The sequence below is a fragment of the Diabrotica undecimpunctata genome, chromosome 4, assembly GCF_040954645.1.
Source record: "Diabrotica undecimpunctata isolate CICGRU chromosome 4, icDiaUnde3, whole genome shotgun sequence".
Classification (NCBI taxonomy): domain Eukaryota; kingdom Metazoa; phylum Arthropoda; class Insecta; order Coleoptera; family Chrysomelidae; genus Diabrotica; species Diabrotica undecimpunctata.
In genome coordinates, this window is record NC_092806.1 from 44,032,529 (window position 1) to 44,044,767 (window position 12,239).

A 12,239-nucleotide genomic window follows, 5' to 3' on the forward strand; every position below is an offset into this window, starting at 1 on the left:
GGAATATCCCGATTGAAAAAATACTATTAATGAGATGTGTTAAAGGTTTAGTAATTATTTCACTAGTGTTTTTGATAAAAGATGCGTTTAGCTCATTAGTATCCAAACATTTTGAATTTTTTAATGTTTTTATAACTGTAGATACTTCTTGTTGATTGGTTGGAGACAGAAAAAATGAATTCGATGGAGCTGGAAATTTTTGATAGTTCAAAATTGTATAGTTCTGGTGTATTTGGAAGGAATTCTCAGCAATTTCAACAAAAGAGTTATTGAAAGAGTCGCAAGATATGTTGGTTGTTGAATTATGTAAACTATTTGTTTTATTTCGCTCATAGTTAATTACCTTCTAACACGTCTTGAATCTACTCTTTGACGTTAATATCAATTGATCATATGCCAGCTTTTTCGTTCTTTTCAACTCAGCATTGTAATGATTTTTATATACTTTATATTCGCTGTAGTGTACTGGGTTTTTTGTAGAATCAGCCCGTATTTTATATGTTTTCAAATAATTTCTCATATTTTTTTAATTTGTCATTGAACTAGTTTACCGGACATCTTCTGTCTTTGATAACCAGTTTTTTTAGTGGAAAATATTGAGATACTGCAAGATTATAATTATCTATTAAAAACTTTACTAGGTAATTTACATCAAGATTATCGTTAAAAATGTTCCAGTCTAACACGTATAAAAAGTTTCGCATTTTTAAGATACCCTTCTGCGTAAAGGCTCTAGTGCAAACACTTGACTTTTGCTGAATTGATGTTAAGTGTATACTGATATATGTATGGAATAAATTCATTTTTGGCGTTATTATGAAGGTACCATGTGAAAAAAACATGAAACAGGTTGATTTTTATTCTTAAATTTCAATTTACAGTATGAAAATATTATACCCCCACAGAACCCCCTTTGAATTACAAGCACCCCCTCGAAAATTTTAAATAACAAAGGGCGTCGTATGGCACTTTGTTAGGAAGGGATTTTAGTCACGACCTCAATATTCACTTAAAGTTCATTCGTTTACCAAATTCCCATCAGTAAACATGAGCACGTGTTGATATTCGCCGTCTCATTCGTCAAGAGGATATTAAATATAATTTATTACCTTAAGCGAGACAGATTCTCATGTTACAGATCCCAACTTGCCATCATTTTAAATTCAAATTGTTGTTATATTTATGTTATAGTAATTGTTAAGTTATTTACTGGTCGTGTTATTTTTTAGAGTTTAGTTTAATTGTAATATAATGATTAAATTTCAAGAAATTCTTACACTAACAGTTTCAAAAGTAAATATTTTTAAAAATCATATGATACATAGGTCGTACATCAGTACGACCCTGTTTGGCTTACATGTGGTTCTATTGACGATTGGGAATTTGTAGAATGAATAGGGCTTATACTTTAATATACTATACTACATTTAACAACTAGCCGTACAATATACAGTGTGATCACTATTTTGTAATACAGAATTTTCTCATTTTCTTCAATAAAACATTCTGTATATTAGTATGTATTGTATTTTGTAAAAAATATTACAATATTTCTTTTGTCATCAGGTTTTATATACTTAGTATGTTTCATTTTGTAGATATTTAGAAAAGAACTACAGATTTTATGTTTTTACAGAATTTTAATTACTACATTTTGTTACTACCTATTATTACCAAAAAAAAAATCATAAAAATATATAATTTTTTAAAGATAAATGAAAATATTGAATATTAACTATAACGTATGCTAGTAAAAATTAGTTATATTTAATACTTCATTATGCCACAAAATAATATTTGCCTAAACGATAAGCTATATTCATAACGGCATTATTAACTGTGTTATTAAATGTTCAAAATGTTGTTAAGCAATACTAAAAACTTTGTTTTTAATAAGGTTGCGTACCTAGCATAATATTTCATTTTGTATATATTTAAAAGAATTATAGATTTTATATTTTTGCAGATTTTATATTAAAAATTTTTTGGAAAAATAAGAATTATAATGTGATTTCAGAAACTTAGGTACATTAAAATACAAAAAATAAATAAAAATGTATGCTAGTGGAAATTAGTTGATCATAACATCTCATCATGTTACAAAATAATATATACCATACGAATATAATATGTAATCAGTATTCATAAATTAATTATTAAATTAAATAAACAACAAATTTTAAAATTGTCATATCATAAATATGAAATTTTCAACTAAAAAATTTGTGGACACTACATTTGTACTCAGCGAATGTCTTCTGTTTACGTCTAGAAATTATTGTTTACCAGATTTTAAAGTGTATAATCGGAGATATCCCCACAGAAGTCATCCTACAAAAAAGCCTTCGAATACCTTTTAAACCGCTTTATTTTTACTAGCACTGTGCAATATTTAAAACTATTTAGGGAATGAAAATGAATTTAGAGTTACAGTGTACAGAGGACACAAATAAGTAGACGCCAATTAAGTCATACTACAGAGTTAAGTACAACGACAGTTTGAAGAAATATAAAGAAAAACAATTTTCACCAATTCAGAATTCAGTTGTATTAAGAATTAAAAGAAAAAAACGGGTGTGGCAGTCCAGTGGGACTGCCGGTAGAAGTTATACTTCTATACACGCGTTCGCCGTTAAAAATTTATATAGGAGTCAATCTGCACAATCATTACATATGTAATGCGGTAAGAGAGAGCAAAAAGAGAAAAATAATTAGTTATATAGGTATATGGTGCATCGTTTGCTGTATATAAACATTTGACCTGTAATAGGAGTATAGTAAATGAAGGATTGTATCAATATTTTAATGAAAATATATATTTTAATTTTTATATATGAATAAAAGGAGTTGAATGCAAAAAAAAATTTACACATATTCTGCAGTAAAATTCATTGTTTATTTTGTTATTAATATAAAAATTACAATACAATAAATACACTGCAACATAATTCAATATAATAATACAATAAATTAAAATGTAATATTCATAAGTATTTAAAACTGCCAATATACATAAAACTTACTTTACGAAGATAAAAATAAAAAACCAACAACTCGGATTATATTGTAAATTTTCATTTTATTTTAAAATTTATGTTTTTGCATATATTAAATATATTTAATAAGATTAACGTGAGGTTTTTAAATAGTTCAAAAATAAAAAAGGAAATTCATAATTGGGATTCGAACTCACAACCACCAGCGTATGAACCTAACACGTAAAGGATTTTCCAATTAGACATGACACTAACGGATTTCAAAATTGACAGTTCTCGGTAAAACAGTGATTATTTTGAAATACAAAAGCCTAAAATAATTATAAACGTTTAATTTTAAATAATACAAAATATATCACATAAATAATAATATTAATACATATTATATTATATATAATATTATATATATATATATATATATATATATATATATATATATATATATATATATATATATATATACAAAAGGAACATTTTTATTCACGAGAGAGAAAGAGAGAGAAAATATATCTTCTGTCTCTCTCTTACTCATTATCTTACATATGTAATGTTTTCACAGATTCACTCTCATGCAAATTTCCAACGCCGACCGTGCGTATTATTGAAGTATAACTTCAATAATTTTCAAAGATTGAATTTTTTTCTATGGGAGGAAGAAATGTTAATTCGAAATGTAAATTTTTTGAAAAATGTTTTATTTCTTGACTTCTGACGAATAGATATATTATTGCAATGGGTTATATAATTATCAATTACGTAATATCATTATTGCTCCAATAAACATCTTCACTTATTTCGAGTTAAGTCCCAGAACAGTTGGTCATTGAATTTTTGGGGAGACATTGTTGGATCATATGTTATTGGACCTTACTTCTTCGACTGAATGGTTACTAGCAATGAGTATCATTGGTTTTTATTATAGGTGTTGCCTGGATTGTTAGAGGATATTCCCTTGAGAATTAGACGAAATATGTGGTTCCTATATGACGACAACCAATGGACAAGAAACATTGTACATTGGGGAGCACGCAAACAAAGTCGTAGTAACATAAGACCACAAAAACGGTGCCTAGATCACACTAAATCACTAAATCAAGAGTAACTAGCAACAAAGAGCACAAAACAGAGAAGAGATGAGAACTCATGGGAGTTCTTCACCCAGGAGTGGATGCACATAGTCAGAAGAAGAAGAAAAGAAGAAGATATTTTATTAATAATGCTGAGATTCTTTGATAATTTCTATAATTTTTTTCTGGTGAGCTAGTCTTGGTAGTATATGACAGTGTATGTAATATTTCTCGTTTTTCGTAGCATAATCTAGCCCGGCGGTTTTTATCACCTTTCGTTATTCATCTTACGTTGCTACCAAAATAACGGCGGCTTTGAAACTGCCAAAGACTACCTTACTTCTCTATTTTGAAACCAAATTTGGACAATTGGCTAATAACTTACCAAGCGGATTGGTAGGTGAGGAGAATGTAGTAATGAAGTAGAGGTTTGAATATGATACTACTGGAACTAAGACCCCATTTTCTCGTTTTAACGGTTGTAGAAAAAGATACAGAAACTTGCCCGTAGACAAGAAGTAATCCCTTTATCTTTACTGTATGGGATCATAGAAGAGTACTTACCCGCTAACTTTTAATTGTTTTTAATAACTTTATGTTAAATAATTAATTAAGTCTAATCCGAAAACTAAAAATATAGCGTAGCTAATTTCTGTAGGCATAGTTTTAAAATTTGAATATAATTGTACTTTTAAATTAAAAAAAAAAATTGCGTGTTGTTACAAAATAAAATCACTTTGAATTTGTCGCCGTCTTCTTAATTATAATAGTATGAATTGTATTTTTCGTTACTTTGTTTGAAAATAGATCTACAGGTCCGTATACATAATATTACAGTCCTATTTTACTTTCCAGTGATCATACATAATCTAGGGATTCTAGATAAAAAAAATTAAAACTGATGGTTAATTTAACATAAAAATGGTTAATTTAAAAAAATTTACAAATTACGAAATAAAGAAAAGTTTCAAACGAAAGATATCGCCAAAAAAAGGAGCAGCTATTTATAAAGGAGGGAACTCAAAAACAACTACCAAGAAAAGTATCAAATGGGGCTAGTGATAGGTTGATCTAGAAGAAGAGCAAACATGAAACCTGATAATTAAATTTCGAAATTTGTACTTAGAGTTTGAAAAGGTATGCACAGAGATAAGAAATAAGAGAAAAAAATTGTAGACAAGGTTAATTAATATAAACAATTCTAGAACAAAAGATTAATGTAAACTAATTCTCCTCGAAAAATGAAAAAAAAATGAAAGAACTAAGTTAAAAGGATCATTGGCATAGTTAGCAAACATAATTAAAAAAAGGCATAACAGACAATAAAAGGAAACTGTAAACATATCTCTGATTTATTTGTCTTTATTATCTACAATCAAGACATACTAGGTAAAGTTAACCATAAGTTAAGTGAAGCATAGGTAAAGTAAACCATGGTAAGAGGCGAACAAGTGAGTTAGACTCCATGAGTCAGACTGTACGAAAGGAGGAAATGTCCTGAAGTGATGCCGTAATAGGAGCGATAAGAGTCTTCAATGGACAAGCTCGACCGGGATTTCTTAAAAAAAATAGTTTTTGGGGGAAAAAAGGGGAAGAGAGAAAGGGAAAAAGCAACTACTTGCTAACAGACATCCACATTTTAAACGCTCGGCCTAACAGCGGCCATTCCGTTTTCCATTGATTGATTTTCAATTGATGCCAAAATGAGATAGCATAAGTTCAGATGGCTCAAGCTCGAGTTCCTGGAAGAAGTAGGAGAGACCTGGTGGGAAGGTTACTGAGTGGCACCCAGAAGCCGTGCTAGCAACGGGCCAGACGGTCGAAAAATCAGCTTTCATCCAAGAGTTAGGACACCATCGCCACGCGAAAATGGATCGTTCACGATATTTGCCCGTTCGAAAGGTCTCTCCCAGTTCCAATGGTTTCAGTTTGAGAAAACTCAACTGTAACATCTATGATACTCTTAAGGACGACGATGACCAAACCACAAACTACGACATCTTCGATGAACTCCCCATCAAAGACGTGATCAAAGGGGATTTCAAACGCATCAAAAACAAGAAGAAACGGACTAAAGATCGCGCAGAGGAAAACCGCGGAAACGACCACTACACAATCGATGACGACGTATCTCTTGAAAAACGGACGACAACGAAAAGAATGAGGCAAAGGAGCAGCGAGGACAAAAAGGTCTGAGCTGAAAACTCTTAAGGCACTATTAAAGGAGAAGGACGCCGAAATTACGGCTCTAAAACCGAAAATCAAAGAATTGTTGGATACGACACATCGACTCTAAGTTCAGAGAACTTAACAAGGAAACGAAAATCACCAAACACAAGAAGACAACGGAAACGGCCCCAAAAGAGAACCGAAAAGAGGATACCTGCGAAAACCAGGCCAAAAAGGCGTCGAAGCTTGAAAAGAAAAAGTCTACGGGAGCATTCCCAAAGACAAAAACGACAAATACTGAGATGACAATAAAAAAGCGGGTACAAGAAGACGACCACCAAACAAAAGAAGACAACGGAAACGGCCCCAAAAGAGAACCGAAAAGAGGATACCTGCGAAAACCAGGCCAAAAAGGCGTCGAAGCTTGAAAAGAAAAAGTCTACGGGAGCATTCCCAAAGACAAAAACGACAAATATTGAGATGACAATAAAAAAGCGGGTACAAGAAGACGAGCCTAAAAAAAACGAAGGTCGTGAAGAAAGACTTCCCTCCGTTAGCGACCCCCAGTGCAACAGCACCAGGAAATATTCAGGAAGGTCATGAGCACGCTAAACCGCAACCTTTGACTCCATCTCAGACACAAACGATAAAAACCGAAGGAGAACCGACAAAACCATAAAAACCAAAGTGGAAGCAAAAGCTGCCTGTAATAAAATTACAGAGCGTTAGTCAGACGGGAACAATATTATATATTGCCCAGACAAAAAAGATAACACCAGCAAACAAGTTATCACGAAGCGGACGAGAAACACTTATAAAAGCAAAAAGTCCAGAAGATTATAGATCTATGGTAAAAAAAAAGGCCCATGTCATATTGCTACCAAAGCCAGAAAATGACAGCACATTCCCGCAAAATTATAGGCCAATAAGCTTACTACCTGCAATCAGTAAGATTGTAGAGACAGTAATACTCAACGGACTCCAAGCCAAAACACACAGATTAGAGATAGTACCTAAAGCACAATTCGGTTTCCAGATCAGAATACTCCAGTGAGCTACAAGTACTCAGATTAACAAAGTACATAGCAGCTGGATTTATTAATAAACAATATACAGGAGCTGCCTTCTTAGACGTAAGCTAAGCTTTCGATAGAGTCTGACATAAAGGACTAGTTTACAAAATGAAAATATACAGTTACAGCTGGGTAATGACAAGACTAATATCTTCGTACTTGAGCAATCGTAGTTTTAGAGTTCGAATAGGACTATCTGAACTCGGATACCCGAAGGCTATAGTGCCACAGGAAGCGGTACTGTTAACTCTGCTGTACACAATATATACAGCAGACATACCTGTTTGCTGTATACAAGTCTATATGCCGACGACACAACGATAGCGGCCAAACATAAAAACGTAGACATAGCGGTAAACAACTTACAAACAACGTTAGATGATATAGAAGAGTGGAGTTTAAAACAGAAAATCTCTTTAAACTCCGAAAAAACGCAGGATATACTTTTTAAAAAGAAGCACCAATAACCAGAAGAACAAGTAACTGCGCAAAACAACCCCATCGAGTGGAAAAGCAAAGCGAAATACCTCGGAGTAACATAAATAAAGGCTTAACATTTAGCAAGCACGTAGACGACACGATACAAAAAGTCAACATAGCAAAAGCGCCAATAAGAGGCCCAGCAGGAATAAAAAGCAAACTAAAAATTATAACTAACATAAGACTAATAAATAGTATAATTCTTAAATTATAGAAAATACAAGAAGCACAACAGCAGCCTCAAGCAAGCAGTCAACGTACCGAGATACGTTGCAGAAAGATTACTCTTTAGAGGAATTGCAGCAAATTAGAGTGACTGAAATGATGAAAGAAAAAGCAAGGATAAAGTTTGGGGAGATAGAGAACCATCCCAGACACATAATACGAGAGATCATAAGGTATGACGCTTTCCACAGATGGAAGCACAAATGACCAAAACGACAGATAGTGGAATAAAATCATAAGTTACTAGAGAGAAAACTTACTTGTCGGTCAGATAGCCAAGCGGGCTGGGCGGCCGGTTCTCATTCGCTTCACTGCGAGTGGTTCAGTGGTTCGATCCCCAGCTCAGTGTACAGAAAATAAAAAGGCTAACGCAGCAGTTTAAAATTCTAAATGAATCTGCTGCTTAGACTAGAATATGCTGGTGTCTGATCGGCCTATGGTGGAGCAGTACGGCAAGAGATAAGGGCTTGCGGCTCAGTGATACTCCTCCATAGATCCCTACCGGAAGGGCGAGGCGCCTAAATACCGGTGTATATATATACTAGAGAGAAAATCAATAAAAACACAAGAGAGAAAACACAAAACACCAGAGAGAAAAACATTACAGAAAACAACATAACAGCACATAAAGAGGATAGTTCGTAGCTTGAACAAGTAGTGGACAAACGCAATGTACAGCGTAGGCCCAGTAAACTTAATTTGATTATTATTATATATTATGTATGCACTAATTCTAATTTTTTGTTTCTGGTATCCTACAAAAAAACTTTATAAAAACACACAAAAAACGGCGTCGGCCAAAAAAAAATCAAATCAATTACTAACAAAAAACCGGTGAAAGATACAAAAAATAATTAACAAAAAACCATAAAAAACCCGGGCACGTAGGGCCCAACGAGCACCAAGTCTCCGAATTGAGCCTAGCTCAGAGCGGAGACTTGAGGCCCAAGTAAGTAATTTTAATTCGCGGATAAGCCACATTAAGATAACAGGATTATAGCGACATACTCGGTCCTGAATTTGATTCGGTTAGGGAAGCATGTTGGAGTTCTATTACCCAAGACTCCCACATGAAGAGCATTTGGCTGATAGTTGTGCACCTATCGCGCATCAGAGTGCTATAGGAGGGAACGGATGGTCTGGAGCGTTGGGGCGCGGTGGAGTAACTCATGTTTTAACTAGAGTTAATGCACCTCGCTCCACTGAATTATTATACCCGAACGTAATTCTTATGGGTAAACATGTCTCACAGGCTGGGTTAAATTAAATTGCTTGCTTGCTTTTAGAGCTGCATATATTTGTAAGGTAAATCTTTTGTAAATTTTTCTATGGATGTGTGCTCTATGATTTATTTAACTGATTTTAGATGAATTGCTGGTGTGTATGAATTTTTATACAAAACGCTCTTTTTAGTAAAGGATGAAGTAGCAGGTGTCCTTTCTATTATTCTCGAAATTTTAACAGACAACCTTCAAGTACTCTAGTGAACAACATATTGTATGTAAAGTGACGGTCGTAGTCCTTTTCCGATATATATATATATATATATATATATATATATATATATATATATATATATATATATACATTTATATTATATACACATAGTCAAAATGTCTAAGGTATTCTTTCTCAAAAAACGATTACACTTCAGTTATATATAGGTAACACATTTAGCAATAATACTAAGATTATTCCAAAGTTATCTTCTTGTAGCATTTTAATATTATTTACTATTTTTAATTACACTATTCTATAAGATAAAAACATTTTTTCCTCTTTTTTGATTTTATGCATAATAAAGGTATTTTTGGTGATATAAACGCGAAATTTACTATGGAAATAAATACAGCACATATACGTTTCATATAATAGAAAGACAGTTACGATTTGATTTCAGGTATAGTGCCTCTGTATATTGGCTTATACGTATTTCATCTTAACAGGACTTACCAGAGCGACTTTTACAGAAGCTCCGTAAAAGCTCAGACCTTACCTTCCATTTTTGTCGGACTGCATGAATTTAGTTGAAAATTTGGATTTAAACTTGTCTTACTTTCCTTTGCAAAAGTTATATATGGACAAAGTGTGCTTTTCGTTTTTAAGTGGTTAAAACTACCCCTAAATGAATAAATAGTAAAACACGTATTTAAGCGTTTTATCCATTAAAATCTATAACATATTCAATAATAATTTGTACTCTATTACAAATTTTGAACCCTTAGACACCACCGCTTATGACGTAAATAACCTTAAAAAATGTTTTTTTATAAAGTATGAATTTAACTTTTAAAATCTTCTTCTTTTGGTGCCTATTCGTTTCGAATAATGGCGATCATTCTGGCTATAATTAATATTAAACTTAACAATCCTCCGTGTTGATTATCATTGCATTGTATTGCGTCGATTATCATTACGCTGAGCTTTCGACATCCTCTTTGATGTCTTCGTTAGGTTTTTCGAGGTCTTAGTCTTCCGGACCTCCAAACGCTACTATACTGATCGTTTACCAATGCATTACTGCTACTGGGAACAGATATTTCATTTTTATTGTCGATTGTGACATGGTTTGGGTGGAGGTTGGCGTGGGAGTTAGCGTAGAGGGATTGGCGCGAGAATTGGCGCGAACCTTTCTGACAGTAAGATTTTGATTGTCGGGTAGAGATGTTTTCTTTATAAGAGGTCTCCACGTCGAAGATAACCGTAATCCGTCATCTCTTTTATTGAGACAATTCGGCCTATGTTTCAATTTCTCGGGCTTCTCGGATACTTCTTGGTTTATAGAAACGTATAGGGGCTGTGGTTCTGGAGTTTTCAAAATCAATTTTGTGATCTGTATAAACATCATGTTGACCTAGAGCTGAAATTGAAACAGAATTTCGGGCAGAAATAAAATGTTCATAAATCCTATTTTGAATTCTATATGTTTGGCCTATATAGGATCAGGGACAGTGACACCTTTGATGTAGGGAAGAAAAGCTTTCGTATGATGAGGGTCTGAGTCTTTGAGTTGAGATTGAGTGGGAGATTAATGTCTGTGGTTGCTATAATTTATGTGATTTTCGTGGGAACCGTTTTGGACAAATGTTTGTTTTAAACTAGAGAGCTCAGAGGGAGCTTTTTGGTTTAAGAGACTAAAAAAAAAGAGTTAAAAAAATTACTATTATAATTTTACTTTCAGCATATAATATATCACAAATAAGATCCTAAATAATAAAATTTCATATATACTCTGGGCCAAAATTAACCAGCCACCTTAAAAATGGGTAATTTTTGATGTCTTATATCTCCTAAACCTGTTGTCCGATTTAAATGATGTTTTTAATATGTTATAGCCTTATTCCTTGACATTATCGTTATAATAATATGGTTGCTAAATAGGTAAATTTTCATTGTATACCGGGTGTACGAATTAAACTGTGTTTTTTTCTTAAAGTTTGCGTCACCCTGTGGAATATTCTAGCATTTATAAAATATTGAAATTAAAACCTAACAATAGCCTCATGTTATCTCAACATTTTGCTTTTTGATTGATTCGCTTATGTTGGATTATACAAAAGTTAGGTGTTTAACAACTAGACATGTTTGTTATCAATTTTTATCTCTGCGGAAGAGAAAAAATAATCTTTTTGAAAAAAAGTCATTTGTTACAGTAACAATCCGATGAATAAAATCTTCGAAGAAAATTCAAATTAACAATATTGGAAATCAAAGTCTAATTAAAAAAATTAGTATCAATAATGGGTGTTGCCGCCTCTAGACCTTAGGACTTCTTGGAGCCGGTTTGGCAATCCATTCATGATATCCTGGATATCAGATTGGGGAATATTGTGCCACTCCTCTACCGCAGCTGTCTTCATCTCTTCAAAGGATGCAGGCTCTGGTACTCTTGCTCTTACCCGTCTTTTGAGGTTGTCCCAGATATGCTCAATTGGGTTAAGATCGGGACTGTGTGCTGGCCATGCTAGCACACTTGAATCCCGACCTCATTAAGGTACTCACGGGTAGATCTTGCTGTATGGCAACGTGCATTGTCATGCATTAGTCCGATATGACGTTGACTGTAACCAGCATCAACTAAAGCCACTACCCTAGCAGCATCAGTTGGAACGAGTGGCATTTTTAAAATCACAAACAATAAATAAGCACTAAAATTTCAACCTAAACAATATTCGCTCACAATGATATAAAATTACAATTTTAATTGTTAATTTTAATTACAAATTTAA